The sequence below is a fragment of the Phoxinus phoxinus genome, assembly GCF_949152265.1.
Source record: "Phoxinus phoxinus genome assembly, chromosome: 7".
Classification (NCBI taxonomy): domain Eukaryota; kingdom Metazoa; phylum Chordata; class Actinopteri; order Cypriniformes; family Leuciscidae; genus Phoxinus; species Phoxinus phoxinus.
Genome location: NC_136882.1, coordinates 24583264 through 24610981, shown reverse-complemented (window position 1 = coordinate 24610981; position 27718 = coordinate 24583264). Strand labels below are relative to the sequence as shown.

At 38.9% G+C, this 27718-nt stretch overlaps 1 long non-coding RNA gene across 9 annotated transcripts in view; it reads right to left on the bottom strand.

Annotated features, from left to right (window-relative positions):
- Positions 1 to 111: 111 nt before the first annotated feature.
- The window catches only part of LOC307001416, a 138633-nt gene continuing 111026 nt past the window's right edge, over positions 112 to 27718 (bottom strand). For 2 of the 9 annotated variants that reach the window (XR_013798231.1, XR_013798232.1), the window contains one exon: positions 26388 to 27626. This is a non-coding gene — a long non-coding RNA (uncharacterized lncRNA). Of the gene's footprint in view, positions 230 to 6132; positions 6164 to 10424; positions 11088 to 18620; positions 18849 to 19079; positions 19179 to 19345; positions 19381 to 26387; positions 27627 to 27718 lie in introns of those variants that run through there. The other 7 variants (XR_013798225.1, XR_013798226.1, XR_013798227.1 and 4 more) reach the window with 7 other exon arrangements.

Below are 27718 nucleotides of genomic sequence, written 5' to 3'. Positions count from 1 at the left end.
CTTCATGATGATACACTTTGTGTCACACTTTATCATAGTCACATGGTCCACCTAATGTGAACAGACAGGCAACTTCACTGATACAGACGGGGCCATTTTGGCCGCACTGACCTCAGTGTGTGTGTTTGTGAGTTATATGTAGCACATGGCCGATGGCTCTAAGGCTTCATTTTTGACAACAGCGCTGGTGATGTCGTCTCTCAGTCCTTATAGACATTACTTGCAGTAACTGAGGACAAAAAGGGGTAAGAGGTTTTAACGATTACAGTTATTATGACAGCATTATTCACAACACAGAATTATGTAGCTTTCTTATGCACGACGTCAACACCTGATCCACACATTTAGTTTTTGGTTTTGGATGCTACACATCTCGAAAACATCTCCTGACCTTTTAGAATGACAAATGCGATGTGTTACCTGTGCTAACAACACCTGTGCTTTCTTTTTTTTTTAAAGCCATGTTTTTTATCTTTCTCAAATTTCATCACACATCATTGTTTTTTTTATATACGTGTGGGGAAGTTAATTTAGCTGCTAGCAGATTTAACATGCTGTACTATAAAATGTTACTGAGAGGTGAAATGTTACAGGTATTGCTAACTGTGTTAGCATTTACAGACTATATGATCAATACAGCACTTAAAACCAGTTCAAACTTTCTCAAAACAGTTTCTCTTTCTCATTATATCCTAATTTTTCTCAATATTCTAATTTTATGCAATTTTCAGAAGTCAGGCTGCTACAATTAGCACTAGCTGCTATAGTATATGTTGTAGTATATTGGACATATTAAAGAGTTTTGTTTTGGACACTACGCTTGTTTGGGTTGTCGCTTGTCTGATAATCTTAGTTGGTCTCCCAGCTTGCAAGGCTGGGTTTTGGTCATTTTTCAACTGTACCCATCTAAACCAGCTAAACACCAGCTTGCTGGCTAAGAAACCAGCTCAAACCAGCTAAGACAAATAAACCAGGTTACTTTAAATTGATCTTTTCAGCAGGATCAGCAAGTATACTCGAAACCCTTGATCTTTTCTAACAAATAAAAAATAAAAAGTGCCAAATTGTACATTTAGGGATACAACCGCATGGGGCAGTAACTTATCTACCCCTAAAATGTCCATATTAGTAACTTGGAGTAGTAATATGTATCCTTAAGGTATAATATTAACCTTTTAGGCGTATATAAGGTATAACGTTGTCTCTTACTGTGACAAGCTGTTTTACCTCTTTTTCTAAGAGTCAGAAGCATTTCTGAGAATGAAAGGGATGCAGTGCCTCCACAAAAAATTGCATGAGAAAATCCACAGTACAAAAATAAAATGCAAATATTTTGAAATATGACATTAAAAAGTATATATCACTAATTTTCTAAAGTGACAAACATTGGCTGTCAAAGTTACAATGAGAAGCTGCATCTCTTTTGCCTCCCCTGATCTCATTGAGTTTTAGCAGACCGCGTAAAGCATGTTATGGGTTTGGTAGGGGGCAATTGAGAATGAATGGGAAAAGTCGTGTGAGAGGAGAGGAGACCTCTATCGCTCTATCATTAGCTATTGCACTGTTCATGTGATAAATTCCGCCACTCATTTTCATGCACATTCAGCATTTGCAAATTGGTCTGATTGAATGAAAAATTGTTTTAATGGTTTTGAAGTTTAAATAATGGTGCAGTAGTTTAAACACCACCGTGTATCCGGCTTTACTCTTTGGGTTAATGTAATTTCAAATTCACCTGCTCCATAAAATGTCACACACAAAAACTGTTTTGGTAATTTTATATGACAGTCAGATGACATCTTTCAGTCTAATGGACATAATGGTAATAGTCGAAGTTGTGGCTATGAAAAGTTTAACAGAAGTACGTAAAGTTTATTTTTTACACCTATAGATGTGCATGTCTCTGTGTGTGTTTATTAGTGTGCAGGAATGAGGGCAGAGAAGGAGACAGAGACAGAATGATGAGAGTAAAAGTAGGATATAAAGAATGAGAGAGAGAGGGGGGGGGAGAGAGAGAGACAGAGAGAGAGATAGAGAGAGAGAGAGAGAGAGAGAGAGAGAGAGAGAGAGAGAGAGAGAGAGAGAGAGAGAGAGAGAGAGAGAGAGAGTCAGCCTGTATTCTCAGGCTCATTCCATTTGCATCAGTGATTTAGCAGCCTTTCCAAAGCCTGCGACAAGCGTGCTCTCATTAATTAAAGTCCCTCGTTCTCCCCCCACGTCTGCACGCACTGGGTACTGCGGACTTATTCTAAATAAATTTCCACATAGCCATAAAACCTGTCCCTCAGGATTATCCCCCTTAGCACCCCCCACTCTCCATTCCTCTGTCTCCTTTCTCTCTTGATCTCACTCTCTTTCTTCCTCAGACTTTATCTTAAACTCGTTGCCTCTTGTTTTTCCTTTTGATCAATCTAGAGGAAAATTGTAAGGACTTAATGGAGTTCTCAATTATGTAGCCTTTTAATATCACCCTTTTCGTAGATGTTTTTCCTATTATTAATTAGAAATACAGTCGAAACTGAAATAGAAACTTAAATGAGGATCAGATTATTTGGACTGACTTTTGATTTCAGATTATTGTATCTGATCACAGTGTGTGACCGTGGGTGCTTTCGCACATACAACATTTTCTCTGTGTTTAATATTCTTTATTTAAATATTCTAATTAAACTCTATTTAAAGGCCATGTGTGTTGTCAAATAACCAACAAATCAACTTAAGTTGCAATTTCACCAAATGCATTATGTATTGATGATATATGTGAACAAAGCCAAAAGGGTTTAAGGTTAGGATGCTCTGAAGTGGTGAGCTAATCTAGCAATTTTACTAATATTTAACATATGAAAGTGGCTGTTTTTAAGATCTCCTATGAAACTCTAAAGGAGAAATTTGGTAGATTACCAAGGTATTTTTCTCAGGTGACAAATCTCCATTTTCTCTCTATTTAATCCTAATACTAACAATCTCATTTGTGATTTTCCTTCCCTATAATATTCTCTTCTCTAAGATTCCTCCCTTCTCTCTAAACTGCATCATTCTTCAACATCCGCTATGGCCATGTTACCCATGATAACATTTACATCATCGAGACAAGCAATTGGTCAACTCTCCATTAAGCATGTATATATGTGCTTGTTGACGTGTGTTTGCTGTGAGAAGACTCTGAAATTAATGGTTAGGACATCTAGAGCGGCTGACATATTGGTCCAAGGAGACAGAGGTAAGTCTCTAACCCCTCACCTCAATGCTCCCCAAGTCACCAACTCAGCACTTTACACAAGAGTGTGTTCTCGTGTACACACACACACACACACACACACACACATATATACAAATAGTAGTTTTGCAGGTGCATTATCTCAGCATGTATTTGCCTCTCTTTACGCACAAATCTGTTTGTGTATCTTTGCGAGTGTGTAAAAAGAGAGAGAGCATATTTTAAAATGCATCTGGGAGTAAACTGCAATGGCAGGGCTTTTTGTTCACGTCCCCATGGGGCAGCAGTCACAAATGAGTCAGCAGCTAGTCGGATTTACAGCACATTGATTAAATTAGCATTCGTTCCAGCAGCAGAATATCAACTCATTCGACCAGCCTTGTCCTCCCACCCTCAAACACACACACACACACACTCCAGCCGCGAGTCACCCAGCCAGGTTCGGCGGCCCAGTCCACCCCCCCATCCATGACCTAGGAATTATTTATTTCCTCATGACAGGGAGCAAAAATTGACTCTGCAGCTTGGAAATAAAAAATGGACCTTAAGGAGACATATCCAAGAAATGTATCTCTTTTGTAGGTCAGCGCCCAAGACCAGACCCCATCTGAAATCAAATATTGACTGGCCGTGGTAGAAGATAAGCTCAACTCTGAGAAAAGGCCCGAGGGTGAAACCCAGCTTGCTGACCTGTTCCTCTGTGATACGCATCGGGCCAATTAAACATTTTCTACCCAATTAATTTGCCAGGAGAAATTGTATCAATTAGCAGGGAAAAATAACAACACACTTTTCTTTGTTATTTCAATGCGCAACAACTCGTTTTTCACTTTTTCTTTTCCTCATGTGGAAAAAAAATGTAAACATGAGCTGCCCTGATGGCTTTTTCTAAAGCAGTATTTATTTATGAATATTTAATCCATTAGTGAAAGCCCTTTGCAGAGATCGCCTGTAGCATATCATGATGAAGTCCTTATTTGAAAACAGCTCAAGAGATTAGTCCTGGAGAAATGCTTTGTGCTTGTTGGTCCTTTTAAAGAAAAGAAGAACAAAAGAAAAGAGATGGCCTTGGTGATCAGATTAGTGGCTGAAATGAAAAACATGACAATCAAAAAGCCTCAAAGGGTTAAAGCTGATGCATGTCATTTTGCCACTAGAGGGAGCAAAAAGAATTGTGATTATATTGTTTCCAAACAGGTTTTACAGTCCCATCTGCCATTGTTTAAACAAGAAGAGACCTGTGACGAGTACTGTTTATTCATATCACACATTTCAACTAAGAGTTTAAAAACCTTATATTCATAAAAGATGAATCGCTGTCTGGCCATCTGAGATTTTTGTATGGAAATACATTTTAGGGTCGAGATTTTTTAGGTATCCAAAGCCAAACGGTGCTGTATTACCCTGTCAGAACTAAAGAATTGGCCACATTCCACAGGAAGTTGAATTGGAATGACAGGAAGAGAACACAAATGCATTATGGGAAATTAAGTTTCATGTAATATCAAGAAATATAAAATGTATTCATTTTAATTGTATTTACATTCAAATATGAATGTTAATTTTGCATCCTGTTTGCTACCTCAATTCAATTCAAGAATTTAAAAGGCATTCCCATTTCAATCCAGTTCTAAAATGGCACACAACACTGCACCGTTTGTTTGTGTGGCATGGTTTGGAAAGGAGGGGGGTCAGGGGGGTTGTTTCTTCCTTTCTCAGGGAACAAACTGACACTAAAGCTTGCCCACTTTGGGGAGCTTTTGAGCAGGCGGAAGGATTTGAGCAATGTTACCAATCAGACCTTACCCAACTCCACTAATCCAGGGTGGATTTGGGGTTTCAGGGGGGCTTCAGACCTCACATACACACACTGCCCTGATCGGGGCTTTGTAGATAACACACCTTACAAGGACAGACTAAATTTAAAATTCAAAATAGAGCCATTTAATTCCTTTATCTGCAAATTTACTTTAACAGTCTGTTTTTCATGCTTGTCATCAAAATTCTCACCTGCTCCTCCCAACTCAATTCAGACCCCAGAACTGTGATTAAATAACATCTGAGCTACGCTTTCATTCACAGTGGATACATCTCTCAGCATGTCTTCGGAGTCCAGCTTTTTAAATGGATTACACTGTCAAAACCACTTATTCAGATTCATGATATCGGTGCTGGAATTGGACTTCTGTACCAAAAGTGCAAGCGTGTTTTTGCAGTTTTTGTTCCTTAATGCTACAAACTGACATCTACAGCCCATCCCGTTATGACATAAAAGACTTAAGTCAGAATCTGAGGCAGAGGCGAGTCACGAAGCAAGACACTGTGGTGCCGCTGACATTGGCTATTGATTTTGACGTCTGCTGCAGATGAAACTCCTGGCATGAATCTTCACGCATGGCTAAGGTGATGCTCAATGATCCCTAATGCTCACATAACGGTCAGGCAAAATGGATTTCGGATAAACGTTATGAGACCAGCCGTCAATAAAGGGCCTCGTTTATGAATTTTGTCTATTTGTCTGACTTGTGAACTGATTGATGGCCCAGCTCTTTCTATTTTTGTCTCCTACCTCTATCTTCTCTGACCCGGGGAAGTGTGGCTCAGCTGCCGAGGTGCAGGCGTAAGTTGGGTGGACAGTTGTGGACCCAGCTGCCAAAGGGACATATGTCAAGTAGATTCCGTAGGGTACTGTGATGGCACGCAGGGACTTGGCTCTTGAAATGACCAGCAGGGCATCAAAAATGGCACAATACGAATGCAGAGACACACCAGCGTACCAATCATACTCATTTGCTCCCGCCTAAAGGGAACAGAATTTTAACTTTGATCAACTGGACATGGCAAAACAAGCTATTTCATGAATCTCAATCTATTAAAGAGATAGTTTATCAAAATTCTGTGATTATTTACTTAGCCTCACGTTGTTGCAAATCTGTATGATGTATTCTGTGGAACACAAAAAATATATATTTTTGAAAAATGTCTGTGTTTTTTGTCCATTCAATGAAAGTTAAAATTGTAGATAGTCCAAAGTTGTTTTGCAGTTTACCAGAAGAAAGTAAAACCATGAGTTTTAAAATGATGTAAATGATGACGGAATTAAAACATTTGGGTGGACTATTACTTTAAAACCCCCTTTTTGGAGACTTCTCTCACTTCTCCTATCTTCTATCTGTCATCATTGGTAAATACCAGTTCCAGTATTAAATCTGCTGGCCTAATCGGGGTGCTGCACATGCAGACAGGGTAATGGTCAATGTCTAGTGCAGATCTATTGGACTTTGTGCGCACTCAGGCGAACCCCTAACAAAATCTATTGCACCAGGGATTTTTGGGAAATTTCCCAGCAGTGTAGGGGCCTCGTTCATCATGCTGCAGGTGATAAGCAAGGTAGGCGTCACCAGGCCAGCAGTTAGATGGGCTTAGGGAGACAGAGCCTTAATATCCATCGATTCCCTTAGCTCCTGGTATTCATTATTTCAGCAGTGGGGTGTCTTCACCTTTCATGCAACCTAGACTCTTTTTTCCTTCAGAAGGAGACCTTGCCTTGAATACAGGACCATATGCTAATATGTTCGTTTAGTATGCAGGTATCATAACGATGCTGTGAATATCAATCAGAGCTTCAGACGGGCAAAAGTGGCAACGGTGCCTTATTCTGTGTAAGAACGGCCTCAAGAAGCATCATTCATATTCAGTTGGCAGGTAAATTGACAGGTTTAGCACACACCCCTCGGTCAATGTCTGTTAGCATGCTCTTAAAACCACACAATAGTTCATTTTTGTCTTGTCTGATCCATTCTTGACCTGATTCAAGTCCTTCTCTAACTCATCAGTTCCATCCTGTCCTAATGTCTGTGCAGCATCCTGGACCAGATGTGCCTTAATGTGGTTATTGCCATAACAACGCCTAGAGCGTACCAGCTCTGCCCAATGTCAACAGTCGATATACTCTTCTCCGTATCCTCGTTATTGCCTCTGAGAGGCCCGTCTTTCCTGACCCTGCCCATAACACAATTAAAAAACCCACATTAGGCTGAACGAAGAAGAGTCTGATTCAATTAGGAGGGAGCTGATGAAGGCCAAAGCCTTTCAGCAAGCACATGCTCCTCCTTTTGTCACCTTTATAAGGTTTAGGGTCAGAATGGATTTGGAATAGAGAAAAGAGGCATGTATAATGCATTTAAGTAGAAAACTGTTTTATTTGGGAAGGACTTTGACCCTTGTGGTTGAGAATGGATGACGAGAGGCATAAGGACCAGGGTTAAGAAAAATTTATAATTGACTAGCTTTCAATTCATAAGTGTGAATTTAAATTGAAAAGGCTACACCTCAAAAGAAGTTGTATTTGCATTAGAATGACAGGAAGAAATTCAAATCATTTCTAGCAGTCTTGTGCACTTTTGATAATTGAAATGAGAATGCTTTCTTTAATTAAAATTCAATTTATGAGCTTGAACTGAATTTGAATTGAAGTAACACATAATCTAGAACTAACATTTAAATTGGAGGAAGTAGGAATAAAAAAAAGTTTTATAACTATAAAATAAGTTTAAAAAAGAACATTAAAAAGAACGTTTCTCAAGACAAAATCTGTTGGATTGACAGCTTTCGAAAGTTTTAAAAAGGCTTTAAAAAGTCTTGAAGTTTTAGGCTGAAGGTGTGAAGATTTAAAGGCCTTACAGCCAGGGTGGATGAACACCTTCAAACAAGGCTTGTCCGAACTAATATTTAAAGTTTATCTGTGCAGCCTTTTCTTAAGGTCAAAATGTGTTACAGTGCAAGAATTTCTTGGACCCATTTCCATTTATTCATCTCACGTTTAAATTCAAGGGACAACTCTGCATCATGTTTGCTACCTTAATTCATATTAAACTAAAATTGAGGCATTGAATTGGAATTTTAAAAAGCAATTTAGTTCACAATAAAAAAGGAGGAAGTGGGAAGTTGCAGAATAGCCAGCCGCAGGTTAAAGGTCAAGGGCAAAGGGATTATCTGGCACCTCTTGGCAAGTTTTAAAGGAAAGATTTATTGGCAGGGGCACTCTTGGAATAATTCGAATGTCTGAAAAGTAATTTTTGATCAATATATTTCTGCAGAGCATTAGAACAAAGGAGAGCATGAGCGTATGTCTTCATTCATTTCCTCTCGACCGCCATTTCACCTAGTTCACCTGTGAAGGGAGAATAAAATAAGATTCTGGATATTGGTAAATGGAAAAAGAAAATCCATTTATTTGCAGTGGCCTGGAGGCTTGTAGCACAACTACACCGTCTCTCTCAAGCTACAGAAAAAACCCTCACATCCCCCCAGCGTGATCACCCTACCGACTGTGGACCTCAGCTCCATCTACCAGACTCATGAGAACACACACACACACCTTAACCCTTTGTTTTCTGTCTTGCTCATTCTTGAAAGCAGCTTTCTGAATCCATTGCTCCGCACCATGACTAAATCCAGGGGCCAGGGATCAGGTTTTTCACCCAGCAAGGAGGAATTCACCTGTCAAGGTGCCTTTATACCAGCTCATTCTAAGCCCCAGGGCACCAGCACATTTACAGCACTGTCACAGTTTCATCTTTTATTATAGTAGCATGACCCATGTGGTAGTTCTGTCCGTACCCCTCACCTCCTGGGAGATGGCGGGCACTCTGATCCCTATACGGAGCACGCAGAGAATTGGGAGAGGTGACGATTCGTGCCTCTCTATTATCAGTCCCTGCCAAGGAGGTGCAGGAGCTTTTCTCAACCTCTGTCCACCCGAGGGGAATGACTGTCTTGTCGGAGAGTTGACTTCCATTTCCCTTTCTTTATCGCACCAGTGCTCGGCTGATTGAGATGATCTGCCTTGCTCGCTCGCTCCCTATTTCTCCCTTAAATCCCCCTCCAGAGGGAGCCACCACAGAGTTAGGGCTTAACAGCTCCCCCAACCCGTTTCTCTCCTGGGGACAGGGGCTCGGAGGTACGAAGTGTAATTCTGGCATCCTGACCAAATAAGATAAGGGAGTCAGCACACATGCTCATCAACAGCTAGGCCCCATCAAATATTCATAGGCCTTGACGGACCCTACAGTAAAATGGCCAATTTGCCAGACTACAAATGGCACACTGAAACTGGTGGCTATGCTCCAGCCCACTGGATATCCACAAGGGATCTGAAGAAAAGGGCAGCCTACCTCAGGACAAAACTTACAGCTTTGGGTGAGTTTGTATCATGTTGCTGGCATGGACATGCTTTGAGGACATAGGAAGAGGGGAGCTAGAAGATGTGGAGATGATTTGGCGATAGTGGGAGGGGAAAAGAGAAAGAGATAGCGAGAGCGAAAGGGAATAAATGCTGGCGAGAGTGCTGTGACAGCCGATACAGAAGGATTAGAGGAGGGAATGGTCAGTGGCAGCAGGCTTTAGCAGCGGGCTGATATTTCCAGGCAGGACTTACAGCCTCCAGCCTGTCACCAGTACACAAACACCAATTCACATAAGATTAGGATTAGGGCATCCTAAATCATATGTTGGAAATATACTATACAAGATATACTAGGTATACTATTTCTAGCAAGCTTGTGCGCTGTTGATAATTGAATTGAGGATGCTTTTTAAATTTCAGTTCAGTTTCTGAGTTTGGATTGAATTTTGACTGATGTAAACAGAAACTAGAATTTAAATTCAAATTGGATGAACTAAAATGTGCTTAAAGAAATGTATTAAACTCAATTAGTTTAATTTGAACAAGAAAAAGGAAAGTTTGAAAACCTGCTGGCTTGAGAGCTTTTTGAAAGTTTTACCAAAAAGATGTAAACATTTTTGACGTTTTGCAGGTTTAAAGGCCGTACAGACAAACAGATTTATGAAACAGGGAGGAAGAACAGTAACTGTAATTTAAATTCAAATTCCATTACAGCTGCCTGTGGTGTGTGGATAATTCAATTCAAATTGAAAGGGAGACAATTTATCAAATGTAAATTTAGCCAAACATGCCTACCTGATTTTTTGGTGGATTTCAGATGTGTGTACCACAGGACCCATTATTGCCCACAACCACTTGTGCTTTAGTTTTGGCTTTTGATTTTTTTGATGACCGTCTTTCAACCATTTCTGATATATACAATCACGTTTAAGGAACTTTAAGGTAATGAATTGATCTACATGCTAACACTTACATGCAAATAAAAACAATGCGTGACACGAAGGGCATGTGGTGTCAAGATGCAATTTAATCACATGGTAAACTGAATGGTGTCTGAATACTGGCATTCTGTCTTGCTACATACTCAGAAGTATACACTTTCACATTACCAATGATGAAGTACATACTTTTAGTGTGTAGAAGAAATATATATGTGAATTAGTATTCAGTCCAAAATGTCCTCCTCTGTAGAAGAACACGGCAAACACCTTCCCTCTTTACTCTCTCTACACTTGCCCTTCTTTACAGGTTTATATCTAATTCAAAAGATGATGCAAAACATCAATTATCCATCATGACTGTTTTTATCACTTCAGTACATGGGTGTCAAATTCAGTGCTAATATAATCTGTGAAGTATAGGAGGCCATTTGCGACACATAAGGAATATTGAGACATAAACAGCCCATGCTCTTAAACCTCATGACTCTAGGCAGAGCTGGAGAATTATCTGCATAGAAGCGCAATGGGCCCTTCGGTATAACTCAGCCTGGTGCTCTGGAGTCACTGCAGCAGAGCCTTCAGCAGTTTCAATCCCCAAACACAGGTGCACATCACGGCCAAAAGAGCCTCTGTGGTGCCGGCTAAAATTGATAAATGTCGCTGGGTTTTTTTTTTCCTTACTTTATTGATGCAATATATATTCCAAGAGCTACATTGTAGTCTTTAAGATTCTTTTCCCTGCCTGGGGAGAAAGGAGGATAGAAAGAGAGAAAGGCTAGTGTTAATACATTACAAGACTGAAGTAATTCACCAGAGTGTTCATAAAATAAGTGCTCGTAAACCACACCTCTGTCAGGCTGGAGCAACTCCTTAAAGAGGTGCCAAGAACTAAAGGCAGTGTAGCCAGGGCAACAAGGGCAACATGTAGTCAGCACACACACAGACACAGACACAGACACAGACACAGACACAGACACACACACACACACACACAAACACACACGTTTTATGGGGACTTCCCATAGACACAATGATTTTTATACTGTAGAAACTGTATATTATATCCCCCTAAACCTACCCATCACAGAAAACTTTCTGCATTTTTACTTTCTCAAAAAACATTATTGAGTCTGATTTATATGCCATTTTCCTCAAGGGGACCAAAATGTCCCGACAAGGATTTTGGATATTGCTATCTTTGTGGGGAAATTTTGTCCCCATAATGTAGGGTTTACCAGGCCACCCACACACGCACCCACGCACGCACGCACGCACACACACACACACACACACACACAGTTTAAGTTTGGTGTCAGTAATTACTTTATTTCTTTTTTATAATGATTTCTGAAGGATCATGTGACACTGAAGACTGGATTAATGGCTGCTAAAATTCAGCTTTGCCATGCCAGGATAAATTACATTATAAAACATATTGAAATAAAAAAAAACTGTTATTTTAAAGTGTAATAATATTTCACAAAAATTTCACAAAATTTTTCTCTGAAAACAGTTCAACAGTTTTACTTTGGAAAGCTTTTGGTCTGTAAGTTGAATCACACACATCACTTACTTCACATGTAAAGGAGTCTTTACATTTTACTTTCAACCAAGCGTTATATTGCGGTTTGTTAATAAAGTTACCAGCCAACTGGCAAGTGACAAGCATTTGGAGCTTAGTGACTGTTAATTCTAGACACTGCACCCATATCACATTTACTCAAGTCATACTAGCTTAAACACACACACCTCACACATGGCTGCAACATGAGTGACCAGACTGGGAAAATTAGGTCACCTCGATAGAGAATAATTGGCAATACCAGAGGAGACAACAAGCCGTCAGACAAACTGCAGCACAGCGGGAGATCAGCAGAGGGGGAACTTTAGAGAGTAAATCTCTCTCTATCTCTCTCTCTCTCTCTCTCTCTCTCTCTCTCTCTCTCTCTCTCTCTCTCTCTCTCTCTCTCTCTCTCTCTATCTCTCTCTCTCTCTCTCACACACACACACACACACACACAGAGTGAGGTGCTGAATTCTCCCCTGGGTCAGCAAGCCATACAGAAAGAAAAAAGAGGACTGAGAAAAGAGTCTGAATAATGACACTAGAAAAATGAAATGACTTGTTACCGAAGAATGGAGAGCTATATCAGCTAAACAAGAGAGGAACTGAAAGAGACAGACACAATTGTGGGCAGAGAAAAGAAATTAGGATATCAGCTTGGTAAAGTAGAAGTGTGTGAAAGAGAGAGATTGGCTATGGAAACATAAATGGTACAATTTAATCGCTTTCCTCATGTATAAGACAAAAAAATTATGAGAACGTGCCCTGAACTATGTGGCCTTTATTAGAGCTCTATGACACATCACAGCTTAATATCTGTTAAAGAGTGAACACGCCAAATGAGCAGAAGTGTATGATTTATGAATATGGTCCTGTGGCATGTGTTTGTACGATGCTTCATGCAGTGAGACAAGATTTAGATGGAACAAGCTTCAGCTGTGAACTGCATTTTAATTAGCTCAAATAACATGCAAATTCAAACAGAAGCTTTCATCCAAACGATGCAAACACAATGCATTCATTATTTATGTCGTGTTGTTATATATTAGTCATTTTAGTACTTGAACTGAAACTTTTGTATTTCAGCTAGTACAACTTATGTTCTTATAAGATATTTAAGTTTATCAAATATTTATATTTAATTTCAGCTTTATTTCTATAAAAAATAAAAAAACTGCCTTAATGACTTTAATATTCTATCTATCTATCACATGTGAAAGAATGTACTTAGACATTAGTGAGCAAAAAGATCTCATAGGTTTGGAGGCCAATCGATCTTGAAGTCCATACAGTGAGAGAGTGGGGAGCCATTTTCGCCTATGAGTCACTGGCGGACCATCCATTACCCATAAATGTTTGCGTGGGCAATTGTGCGCACATCACACCTACAGCCGCTTTACAGCAGACCAGCCGGCATTAATTGAGGTATTGAGAGAACGTCATTACCGTGGTAATAACTCAACGGCGTAAGTGATTGCGGCAAAAATTGCCGCGCCTCATTAGCCCCATATCTCATTGCTTAACAAACATGTAATTGAGTGCAAACGTATTTGCCTATTGATGGGTCCATTTTCAGCTCAGAGAGCTCTCCCCAGCTTGATAAAGAAGCTAAATGACACTAGGAAAAAATGGTGACAGTACATTTTTTTACATTTAAAATATGTCACTTGATTTTCTCTGACTTTATCACATTTTATCAGTAATGAGTTTGTAATCAACGTATTAGGCAATATATCTATCTGCATGTAAATGCATCGTAATAACTATTACGTTTTAAGGGTGTCTGCTCCAATTAGCTTCAAATAGAGACATGAATCCAGTAGAACTGCTGCCAAATGGCCCAACGGCCCTGGCAGATGCAGCCCATTTAAAAGCACATTTCTGTCTGTCTGTGAGGGGACCGCGACTACCGGGTTGGACCCGGCTCACCGTCTTCAGCATTTATTTGGTCTCCATTATCTTTTATTTGCAGGCTGATGCTTTCACTTGGCAAGAGATCAGCTGTAATTCAGCCTCGCGGAGGCAGTGAGGGAATGCAGAACTGGTAGAAGAGCCTGTTGTCCCCCAAACAGAGACACACTGGAATAGATGAAACTCAAACAGGTCTGTTAGGCTAAATAAAAACTGGGGTTTTGTTTTTTATGATCCTCTAACTCACTCCAGATTGACCCACTAAAACCACACTGTGATTCATAAAACAAACTTGCTGCTTTTTTTATTTCTCTTTAGGCCACTCAAATTAAGTTTTCCTGGAGAGGAAACATGACAATGTAAAGTAGGTGCTAAAACTTCACGCACTTACATGCTGTATAGACCGGTATTTGAGTTTGTATTCAGCCATGTCTAAAGATTAAGTTATCATATAAAAATCACACATAATTATTTGTGCTCAAGAATTAAGCAAAAGACATCACAAATCTCTGATTTCAGGAAAGCTAACATGCATTTCAAACAAATCAGGCTAATGATCGTTATTTTCTAGACAGGTTTTCTGGATTAAATTATTAGTTTATATCTGTGCAAGCATAAAACTGGCTCTATTGTATCTCAATGCAAGATCAGACTGGAATCAGCAATATCAGCATACGCTGATTAATATTTATGAGATCATGGAGCCTTCTCCATGCAGTGACATCACAACTAGCATCATGTCTAGCTTTGTCCTCCCGCTCTAAAACTTATTCCTGCAACTCTGCTTTGTACACAGTGTATATACTCGTACAAAAACTCATGCACATTAACATAGCAGCGTAGGAGATTGTGTTTTGAAACACAAGATGCAGCCATGTATGCAGTACATGATTTAGTTCGCTTTTCTGACATCCCACACATCCAGATATGACATTTAACACACATTCAGTGAGGATAAAATGCAAATGAGAGAGAGAGAGAGAGAGAGAGAGAGAGAGAGAGAAGGATGAAGAGTGAGCAAAAGAGAAACATGAATGGATAGCAGTCAGTATCTCCCCAAAACCATATTTAAGATATGCAAATTACTTCATAGTGAGGCACTTGACAACATGTTATTATGTCTCAATATACAAACAGAACTAGACAGAGAGAAAAGAGGGTGAAGAGCATGAAGGAGAGTACGAAAAGAACAAACAGAGACAGAAAGAGTAGCTGTTTTTGAGCGGCTTTACAAACACTGACCAAAGCCACATGGTCTAGATATCAGAGTCACAGCCAGAAAACAATTCAGAGAAAAACTCGAAATGGAGGAGATGTGTTTAAATGATTTCTTCTGGCTATATTATCGCTAGAACAGATTTTTATATTTTTTAAAAACAACATGTTGTGCTTTTCAATTCTTAAATCTGCCAAAATGATTCTAAGGTGTTGTATCCAGTTTCCAGGCCGTTGCTATGTGGTTACTAAGGTCTCCTGAGTGGTTTTAGTAGCTGGTTGCTGGGGCATTCTAGGTTGTTGCTACCTGATCCAAAAGGCTTTGCTAGAAGACCTTAAAGGGATAGTTCATCCTAAAATTAAACTTAAGTCATAAAGTACTCACCCTGGTGTTGTTCTAATGCTGTATGCTCTTCTTTCCTTCTTTTTTTTTTTTTAATGCAAATGTATCACAGAACGGTCCCATGCCACATGTGCCATATTTTCCAAGTGTTCTGGGGGTATAACATATCAAATTTAATGTATTATTTAATAAAATCCTGACCTTGGCCGTTGGTATTCAGTGCACAGCTACATGACATGCGTGTTCGCTTAACTTTGTTAGCGCCGCGGTTCACTCCATCTCGCCCAGAAAAAGCACACAAGTTGTGAAAAATCAAGACTAACCAAAATTTGACACAAAATACAATGCAATCCCAGAAAAGTATCATTCTTCACTGAGCCAAATATCACTGGACCGGAAATCTGTTTGTCTGATTACAGTCAGAATGACAGTTGACAGATGTGAACACGATAACTTCTTGTTACGACGAACACAACAGATATATTCACCTTAGAGAAGAAGGTAAATAGATTGTGTTTCACGTTTTTGTTCATCTTGGTTTTGTGCTTTTGGAGGGACAGAGTGAACCGCGGGTATAGAGTTATATGAATGCGCATAGCTGTACACTAAAGACCCACTGCGATTTCTTTAAATAATACGTTAAATTTATATTGTATACCCCGAGAACACCTACAAAATACAACACGTGTCGCATGGGATCGGTCTGCAATACTTTTGCACCTTTTTTAAAAAGGTGAGTGGGATTTTTTTTTTTTATGTTTTTTTTTTAAGGGCATTCTGCATTAGAACAACACAAGGCTGAGTAATTCATGATTTAAGGGTGAACTATACCTTTTCTGGTCTCTGGATTCAAAAGACCTTCAATAAATGTAAATGGGATTTCATTTGCCTGTTTTATTATTAAAATAGTAAATCTGATTGATTATAAAAGTAATAGCACACATAGAGAAGTGCACAGAGAGACAGAAACAGAGATAGATCAAGAAAGTGTGAGAGTGTGTGTGTGTGTGTGTGTGTGTGTGTGTGTGTGTGTGTGTGTGTGTGTGTGTGTGTGTGTGTGTGTGTGTGTGTGTGTGTGTGTGTGTGTGTGTGTGTGCGTGTGTGTGTGTGCGTGTGTGTGTGTGTGCGTGCGTGCGTGCGGGTGTGTAATGAAGGAGTAAAACATGGCGATTCTGTAATGAAGAAATAATGTAAAAAATACAATAACCATCCAAAACCAAAAAACACAGCTCTTATGGTACTCTGGTGCTGGGCGGCTCAATGCCTAGTGGGCTGACCAGTTGCCTGGGAGACAAGCATCCAAGGGGGACAGTAGGGGGGACGGAGCAGCGCCAATAATGAAGCTCCAGCACCTGCCAAAAGCTTAAATTAGAAGGAAACGCTGCAGCCAAATCCAGCCATGGGGAAAGGTCACAGGGAAAACGTTCCAAAGCGAATGCAGAAAATGCTGCAACCCAGGAGTGCGTTAGATCTCCCTAACCTGATAATGCTGAAATGGATGGGACAGCACAGACAAAAGGACAATCTGCTGTACCGTGCCGCTTTCTTTAAGCCCTGTGTTTAACCCCTCTCAGTAAAGCAGACGCTAGGCGGAGCTAGTCAAAATGTCAAATAGTAATAGATGGGAGAAATTTGCTCCAGAAAGAAAATGAATGTGCCTCAGATTTGCTGGTCATTCTCAAAAGGTCACCAGAAAATATTAAATACTGAGCGATCAAAAAGCAACCGGTAAAGACTGGAGACTGTGTAATCACTACTGGAGAGCATCTTCGTCTTAAATGAAGGTTTGACGTTTATTAGGCGCTAAATGAATCAGATAATTAATTGATGCATCTTAATGGCTATTGGAATTACAAATAAGATTTTATAGCAGAATAAATGTCATGCTGCTGTTTGTTGGATTCTGACTAATGCTGGTGAGAATCCTGAATATCATTTCCAGGCAAGCTTTAGGTACTATACTGCATTCCCCTGTTGTTCTGCATCTTAATACATACAAAACCCACGTCAACATATTGTACAATCTTATGTTTATCAGTACATAAATACATTGAAATTGAAGGGCTCATTGTACTTTATCTTTCAAAACTGAAACCTACTTCCCCAGACCAATTTGACTGAATCTGACTGTAAAAATAACTCATTCTAAACTTCTAGAAGTCTCTACCTTAAAGATATATCCAGTCGTAAGAGGAAGATAATAAATGTGAACACAAGATCATGAACATGTACTGTCAACAACCCCTCAGAAACTTGGCTTCCACAGTCACAGTAATGTAATAAGAAGAAAGTAGCAGATATACTATTATTATTAAAAGCCATAAGAAATAATAATGTGGAAAATCGACCAAATCCTGTGCTTCCCTGTCTATGAGTAGCCTAACACCTGCCGGCTGCATATTTTCCCAAATGATCCAATTGTTCAAAAAAGAGAGCTGAAGTATAGGTTTCAGTCTGCAGTCTAATCTTAACAGTTTGTGTGGTACATTTCAGTGTGAATTGCTTTGTAAAAATGTCACAATGTGATGCAGAGAGGCTGTTATTAAAAAATGGATCAGAATTGTCCATATATCAAACTAGATGCGGTTTGACCCAACCGCAAAACTAAGTGGGTCTAAGTTGATTTGTTAAAACTGCTAATAATTTCACACAAAAAAGGCATCTAGGCAACATAGAATTCTTAAAGGTGCAGCAAAAAAAGATTAAAAAAAATGGCCCGGTTATTTCTAAAGGTAATAAAAAACTAAATGATAAATGTTTTTGGAGCGCATTGATCTTGGTTAACATTATAAGTGTACCTTAGAGACAAAAAAAAAATGGAATGATGACAAAAGCATATAATCCCTTTAAATGTATAGTGATGGCAGAGGTAAATAATTTCACACTAATGATTTCTTGCAATATAATTTGATTTTAGACCATCTGAAATGAGGCTGGGACATTTAACCAAGGCAGGGGTGGTCCGCCAGCACTGTTTGTTTTGGTTCCTTGAGGAAGCGTGTTGTGCTGATTAAACTCATTATTGTAGTTGTAAACTGCCAGACCTGAATGTTCTCAGTATTGATCGTCTGCTGAGTGAAAGTTTGCTCTAACACCCTCAGGGCTTTCATCCAAGATTACTATTGTCCACAAACACTCTCTGTCTCGGTTTCTCTCTTATCCTCTTTTGAGTGTTTAACTGACCATCACAGCAACAAAAAAAAAAAAAAAAAAAAAAAAAAGGGAAAAAATTAGCCACTGACCTTCATGTCATCTCTCTCCCATCAAAGTTTGTTAATGAAGACCAGCTCTATATCACTCAGGGTTACAGGCCTGTCCGCGAGCAACTTCATGTGAGCGTGACACGGGTGTTCTGGGTCTCCGCGGACAATTAGCAACAGGCTGTTTGATGGGCTGTCTCCTGTGAATGCCAGGGCCTCCTTTAACAGGGAGGTAGAAGATCTGGCTGCGGCTTCACAGTGTGCTCAAAACTGCAAAGGAGGTGTGAAGGCAGAATAAGAAGCAAGCTGAGGTAGGCACAGCAGGAGGACTAAAAACAAGTCATTCGCATCACCATGGGTCTGGACCTAATATTAGCCATTGAGTCACGCCTGCTCCACAAAGCAATCCTGCATTTTTTGATTTTTCAAAACCTATGCTTCTCATTAATATGGCATCAGTGATGCTGAGCATCTTCCTTGAGCACTTGAAATTACATTCACCTGGAATCCAGCTGAGAGCGGGTCTATCAGGGCAAGACTCTGGCAATGCGCCGGCTCTCGCAGGCTGTTTCGCCGTATGGTTCTGCCATAAATAGCAAACTGAGAATCTTTCATTAATTTTAACTTAGTTGTATCGAGCGTGACCTGAATTAACATACCTAGAATTAAAGCATACTTTCTATGAACAGTTATCACATTTTAAAAAAAACATCTTAAAGGGATATTTCACCCAAAACCATGAATATTCTGTCATCAATTATACTCACCCTCATGTCATTCCAAACCTGTGTGACCCATTCTTCTGTGGAACACAAAAGATAATGTTTTGAAAAATGTTATATTGTATAGTGATAACGTCTTATAATAAAATGAAAGTGATTAAAGTGATCAAGTTATATTGAAGTTATAAAGCTATATTATAAAGTTATAAAATTGTATTGCTCAGAAGTTTCTTTTCCATAATGGGGCTTAAAACTTCTATTTATCATCTATAATATGAAATATTATCACAATTACTTTAATATATTTTAGACAAAAGTGTCTATTTTAATAAATATATTTCCTGTGATGGCAAAGCTGAATAATTTGGTGCGCAAGAGAACCTTTACATATAATTGAAAATGTGCTGGCTAGATTCTTTTTTCAGGACTATTTGATAAATAGAAAGTAAAAAAAAAAAAAAAGTATTCATAAGAAGTGCATCCATTATACTTTCTAAACATCTTGACATTGTAGATACCTTAAATTCATATATTGTTGTAACTTCCGAACAATGATTTTATGTAATTTGTGGCAGAACCTGATTTTACCAAGTGCAACATGTTCCTGGATCAACATCTTTCTTGGTCCTGGAACAACATTCCAATCAACCAATCAGATTTGAGGAACACGTTTACATTGTATGTCAAGTTTAGGCTTATAACCAGGATTAAGTGCTTCTACATCAGTGTTATACACCTATAATTTCCCTCTGATTTTAGGGATAACTTAAGGGTAGGTTTAGATTTAGGGGTAGGTATAGGACTAAATTTTTTTGATCGAGGAACAACATTCCTATGTTGACCCAGTACGTGCTAATTTGTGTGCTTAACATGAGAGTGGTATATTAAATCTAAATGTGTAAATGGAAAGCAATATGTTTAATTCATCACTTGCATCGCTTCAGTAAAAGTGTGTGTATGGTCTGGAGTGTGCGAACACTGCGCACATACTAATCAAGCGTACTGTTAGTTCTGGCAGTTCACGTCAGTCAAGCTCGCATCAGCTGACTTTCAGCTCATCCACGTCTACCTATAGGAATATGACACCTATCACGGCTTCTATATGTATAAGGTCCATACAGTATTATCAGCAGCTTTATCGCATTACTCAGCAGCTATCCTCCCCCATCCCTCTTGTAAAGTCAGGTAAATGCATCCTTTGAACTGTACTGTATCACATCTCAAACTGTTGAATATAAATTTTGTTGCAGATTTTGGAACACAAAAGATGATATTTTAAATATGTCTTAGTGTTTTTTGAACGATAAATGGACCATTGGACCTTATTGACTTGGACTTCATTGACTTTCATTGTATGGACAAAAGTATTCTTCAAAATATTTTCTTTTGTTTTTCGCAGAAGAAAGAATGTCATATAGGTTTTGGAACTACATGAGGGTGAGTTTAGAAAAGTCCCTTTACAATGTTTTTATGTTAGAACCAATGTTGATGTCACAGGAAATAAACGTTATATGTGTGAGGCGAGTTCTCTACAACCCTTGCTCCCCGAGGAGCCCAATCTTCTCAAAGTGCTCCTTATGGGACTGCACCTCGAGTCTACGCTTGGGCAGCATCAGTGACTATCGTTGCAGTCTAGCCCACATGACGCCACCAGTCTGCAAGCCTAACAAGGTCCCACAGGTCATAAAACATACGGGCCGTGAAAATGATGGGGGAGGTTGAGGGAGTAAGAACAATTCTAGTTGTAAATCTGAACTACAGCATAAAAGAGATGAAAGAGAATCGCTGTTTAATTATTAGTTAATGCTGAATTTTGCAGTTTGTAGGGTGCTTTGAGCTACGCAACATACAAAAGGAATAGAGTGAGAGACTCATTTGCAATTTGTACTTGGCGATAAAAAAGTGTGTACTGCAAATAATGGCAAGGAAACGTCTTTCTTTTGAGTTGTCCTCGCAGGCTGCACACAAGATTGACCAGTGTACGCTGATTTAACAATTACTCCTTTAAACTCTTTATTTTTAGTAAATCTGAAACATACTACAGAATCAGTGTATACATTACACACGTCTCTCATAAGTTTATTCAAGAGGTCATTCAAAAAGACTCACAAACTCTGTAGTGACCATTTGAATCAGTCCGATGCATCCCTGTGTAACTTATAGCATTAGTAGAGAGATCATTTATTGTAAGCAAAGTGGACATTATTTGAAATACACTGAATTGAAACAAATTAAATCAAGTGCTTCGGAATCAAATTGTGAAATCTGTAAGGATATCCAGCCCTGGACATGAGGGTGATATTGCAGATGATGACAGAAGTGATGTGTGGTTACAACCAAATTTAGATTAATGTGCGAAAAAAAAATTTAAGTCGCATTTTAACTTCACTTGACCCTCAGTTTTTAAATGGCACGATGCGTCTGTCTATTATTGCAGCCATCGGCGGTTCAAACTCTTGCTCATCTCTCTAACTAAATGACCACTGCCCAGTAAAATGGATAAGCCAAGAGCTCTCCTGTCTGCACTTGTCTTTACTGCTTCCAGATAAAATACAGCCATCTATTGTGATTTAGGTAGAACAGAAAGAAAAGGAAAACCAGTCCAATGTATGTGATCCTCTAACTGCTAATGTGTAATAATGCTTATCCTGACTATATTACAGGAAACCTGACTATTACAGGGCAAGGTTTACAAAAATCCTTTTTCACAAATGATCCCTGACTTTACACTTTAAGTAGACTCACCTTGTCGACATGATAGACCTATGAAAGCAATGAACAAATGTCATATGCTCATAAAAAGATGGTAAAATACCTGTCACAATAAAAATGGCAATGAACCGAGCCCCATTTCCTGGTCACTGTCTGGAAAAGGTCAAGAGCCATTTAAAATGCCCAGAAACCCACAGAACCTGAGCACATGCAATAAACATCACTGACCATTGCAGTTTTGGAATGGCTGGATGGGCAAATGTCATTACTGCTGTCAAACACTATAAAGCCTGGTGTAATATGGTATCTATATAAAAATATATTGCCCTCAGGCCTTCAGCGGTACTGGCATTAAAAGATCATTTTCTCAAAGACACTATTAAGGTTCAAATATTTTCTCAACTTAGTTCTATAATACTTATTAACATATTCATTAGCTGAATGCCATAAAGACAGTAAATTTGAAGGATGTGGTTCGAAGATTAATACGACTTGACACTGGCAGTATCTAAAAGAGCATTTTGAGTCTTTAGTCCAAGCTAAAGCCTCCATATCTTTGTAACATTAGCTTGATAAATCAGGGATGAGCAACATCCATAATTGATCAGCAAATGCATTTTAAGTTCCTGTTCAATTCCTGAATTTGAACTCAGCTAGCAGATATGATGAAGAACTTGAATTTGAAATAAAATACAATAAAATTGAAAATCTTAAGTGCAGCTTTAGAATTTTAGAATTTTCATTTCTGTCACCAGTACAGAACAGAAATTTTGGATAAATAAAAATACTTATGTGATCATAATTCAATATATATTACATTATTGATAGGCTAAAATGTTAATGTAAAAATGTATCTTTAAAGTTACAGTTATTTGGTGGACTTTGGCACTGTATGGCACAAATTATTTAATTAACTCACCTGAATAAACTTATTTAATTAGACAGTATTGAACCTGATGAAATATTTCCACTATTTGAGAAAATAGATACTTTATTTTTGCTTGCTTTTTTAATAAACAGGGAATGTGACGATATGTTCTACTATTATAAATGTCAGAAACAAGTCTCCAAACTACCATTGTTCATAAAGAGAAAATAGATTATAGCAGGAAATGAAAATATATAGTTGTGTAATTCTTGTGTTGGAATACAGTAAATTCTTTGTCTTCTCATTCCCATTAAAATTTCAATGAAACATCATGTGGTCCAAATGAAAGGAAGTCAATTCTTAAATGACGAATTTTGCACAACCCTGAAAGGCATGTATACATTTTTATTGATGTTAGTACATTATATTCAACCAGTCTTGTCACTCAAATAGCATGTTGATGTCTTTCAACATGATCTAGTTTTCAAAATGATATCAACAAATAATTTCCATATATAAGCTAAATCAACACAAATCCAATTATATTTATATAAAAAGGTTGTCTTGGTTTCATAGTCCATTTGCTCACCTCAACTTCCTCTTAGCCAGATCAGAAAGTTCAGCTTCATTAGTAACTGAATGTTGCTTGTTAATGTGAAACTCACTTAGTGGAAACAGACTGTGGGTCTCAGCAGTGTTGCCACTTCCACAAACACTAAATCACCTCATTGAAACCTTGCCAGTTGTTCAGCGGTGAGAGACATGAGGGAGAGCAGCAAGCGAAAGAGGAGTAAAATAACTTGCCATGTTTTCTGAATTACATATTGATGTGATTGCCCATTGCTGTCTCTGGTTGTGAGCAGAAAACAGAGAGTAACAGTACAGTGCTTGAGAGAGCGAGAGAGATTCGGGTGGGAGGATAAATGGAGTCTATAGCGCACAAACCTGAAAGGGCGATTGATGGTCATAGCGATTAAGATGCTATAACACTCAACAATTATGTCCCTTTAATGCATAAAAGCATAAACGAAGAAACAAAGATAGATGTGCACACATAGTAATTCCCATGTAATTCTCATTCAGAAGAATCAAAGTGATAACAAATAGGGAAGAATACAGCTGAGGGAAAACAAAGACAGAGAAAAAAGAAAAGAGATACGAATAGACACGGCATGAAATGGAGCGAATTGGCGTGAAAAACTCACCTCTTCAATCTCATCACCTCTTGTCTCTTTTTTAAATTCACATGATTTGTTATATGAATTTACTGAACTCTACCATGAACCTTGCAGTAGCTGCCAAAACGCAATCTCAAAATCTCAATAATTGATTTCAAGATTTTATGAGGTTAGCATGTGACTTTTTTTTAGTAATATTATGCATCTAGGATGAGCCTTTATTTAATGGAGCTTGTTGGAATGCATTTTAGGATTGCCTTCTATGGTATATAAGGCAAAAATTGGCCAAAATGTGGGATTGTTAAAAAACATTCTCATTATTTTCTCAGCCTCATGTCATTACAAACCTGTATGACGTTCTTTCTTTTCTGGAACACAAAAGAAAGTACTTTGAAAAATCAATCATATTCATTTTTGACTTGAATAAAACCAATTAATTCAGATGTCCCCACATGACGAAGCACACAACACTTTATTTGCAGTGCGCCCACCTTTCGCAACAGCCTTTGTGTACAAGAGCGCATATAAGATGCCTTAAAATGCGGTCTAGGTAGGCAGCTCGCTAGGTCTTCAGAACAAAGCTAATGAGAGTTAGAAAAGGCTTTCTGTGCACCATTCAAAACTCCCACAAGCACATCTTCAGCACCAAGGACAGTGAAAACACATGCGGCTGAAAGGCAGAAACTATTCAGGCACAAGTCATGATGAACAGCTCGGTCCTTATGGAGTTCAGCGAGAGCTAAGACATTCAGCCAGCCTTGAATGTTATACTGGCTAAAGGAAAGGCAAATGTTGTTTTTCTTTTTGCTGTCATATAGACTTACTCACTAACCTGGGCCACGGACATGCTGTGGCTGCTCGCAAACTACTTCCTTTCTCATGCTGCAACTCAACGCCACCTGCAGAGACCCCACACACACCTGCACCTATATATACATGGATTTCTTTTTTATGGCACTGCTTCCACGCACTGTCATTGTCCCTGCAAACACTACTCGCTTCACATGCAATTAAAACAGAAAAACATCTTGCATGCCAAACACTTTGGTTTGATTTAAATTTCAAGGCCATTATAGGCAAATCATTTTGTTGCAGGGTAATTTGTTGCACATGCACCTAGAAACACTCACAAGCCAATTCACAAACACAAGCCAAAGCGTTGCACAAATCACATGGCCACACAATAGAACAAACATGCATATTCATGCTTTCTCACCCCTACACAATACAAAAGCCATAATTGCTCAGAAATACCCCCTCTTCTCTAATTACAGGATTTCTCCTCCTCCCTCAAAATTCATCACATTTTGAAAAGCCAGAGTTTTTGAATTGCATCACCAACCGTTGACAGTCAATTTTTTATGAAGAAACTGTTCACAGGAACAAGCTGCTGTTGGCATCGGGCAGTCATTTCCTCTCCACAGGTACACACATTTCTGATGGTGCATCCAAAAGCTGAAAACATGATCCGATATGATTGCCTTACAAACATTTCCTCAAACAAGAGTATAGCCACAGAGGTCAAGCACAGAATGTCGCAGTCTATCAGCGTTTACGTGGTGACAGCACACAGAAATGGTTATAAGACAAACTGTACTATTGATCCACTGTTGCCAACAAACATTGGACTGGTAGACCATGACTAATGACTCGCTCAAATATAATCTAATGATTACATGCTCAATAATTAGATGTTTATAAATCTCTCCCACAGCCTGTCTGTAAATACGGGCCAGTTAGAAGCCAGTAAAGGTTCTGTGGAGAAACAAAGAGGCCTCGTACATTACGGTGTAATTGAATATTTGCTGTCCACATGACATTTGGAGCCAAGCAACATATAATCAATTGTGAACTGTGGTAAATGTTGTAAAAAAAAACATTATACATATGTTTATGGCAACTCAATCCTGTGGTGAAGCAATCTGATAGGCCATAGGTTAAAGTTCAGCTGCTCTCCGTGACAGTAAAATCGGATGGGTGAGTTACAGATAAATGTCTTCCTCTGAAGGCCTCTCTCCAAAAGGCAATTGTAAAAGACGATGATCATTTGAAAATTTATTCTAGCATGTGATTAGGATGTCTTTAAGAAGAGGTGAAATAAATAAGCCAAAATAGGCTGGTTATAGTGATTTTACTATGGGCAATGAGTGTATTACGGCACAACACAAATAAGTGCCTAAAACCTCCTTAACAATATTACAATTATTGTCACACATGGCCAACTGTCTGCCTGTTACCTGAGATGAAAAAAAAAAGTAATTGTAAATTTAAAATAAGAAATGTTTAATGTACTGTATTGTGAGATAATAAGTATGCCGATTATTTTTGGTGCAGTAATACAGAATTTAACCGATGAGTGCTCACAGGTATGTATATCAGCTTTGAACATTGCTATTCATCTTATAAGTATAAGATAAATGGAGAATCTTTATTTGATTATTGCTGTGAACAGAAACTGATCTGCACGTTGAGATTCTGGTGGCAAATGCAGTGGCCATATTTCTTAATCAAGTTTCAGTGTAACTCCCATAGGCTATGAGCTCCCAGTTTCCACTGTACTGGTGCAGAGAGCGAGAGAGCGAGAGAGAGAGAGAGAGAGAGAGAGAGAGAGAGAGAGAGAGAGAGAGAGAGAGAGAGAGAGAGAGAGAGAGAGAGAGAGAGAGAGAGAGAGAGAGAGAGAGAGAGAGAGAGAGAGAGAGAGAGAGAGAGAGAGAGAGAGAGAGAGAGAGAGAGAGAGAGAGAGAGCGAGAGAGGAGGGGAGAAACACTGCATGATGAATGGAGAGAAGATGACTGATCGGATGACATGAGGCTTTAGGGTATATCTCCCCCCTCACTCTGTTGGGCAACTGAGCTCTTATTATCCATCCAGCTCCCAATCCACACACACACACCACCGCAAGCACAGTCTCAGCCCAGATTACAGACACAAGTATGCAGACGTGTCATGTACTTATTTATTTTGAGGTGGCACCAGTGGCAGTTCTGACTCACTTGATACCATAGTCACCATAAGACGTCACTTGAAGGGGGGGGAAAAACACCTTTTAACTACTTAGTAGTTCTTCATACAAGTTTAAGATAGAAAAGTCTAATGGTCTTGTTTAATGTGAAGGGGGACCCAGATTGAAATTGAAAAATAATGTATCAGTAAAACTGAACAGCAAGTGATCATCACTCTTTTTGGAAGGTGCGACTTGACTAGACTGAGCAAATTTAGGCATGTGCTTGTGTGATTTCAACACCTTTTTTTGCCTTAAATAATTGTGCAGCTTAATTTTCAAAAAAATATATTATTTGTTATATTAACATCAATTTGAAAGCTGCATTTAAAATCATTTGATTCAAATATGATTATTCAGCATGTACCCACATCTCTACATCAATGTCACATTTCTCTTTTCAGTGAGTGTCCAGCTCTGCCTAAATCTTCAGCGCTCCTGCCTGTTCCCGGACACATTTTTCCCTCTTTCTTCCACATCTCCACATCTGTCTTTGTCAAAATTGAAAGTTGATTCATCTCCTCCAAATCACTCATTCTTCTCTTGCTCTCCAACCCCTAGGCTGCTCTGCAAAGACGAGAGAGCGAGAGAAGCAGAGAATGAGAGAAGTGACAGCTTCAGAGGAGAGACCAGAGGCCGGGGCGTCTTCACATCCAGAT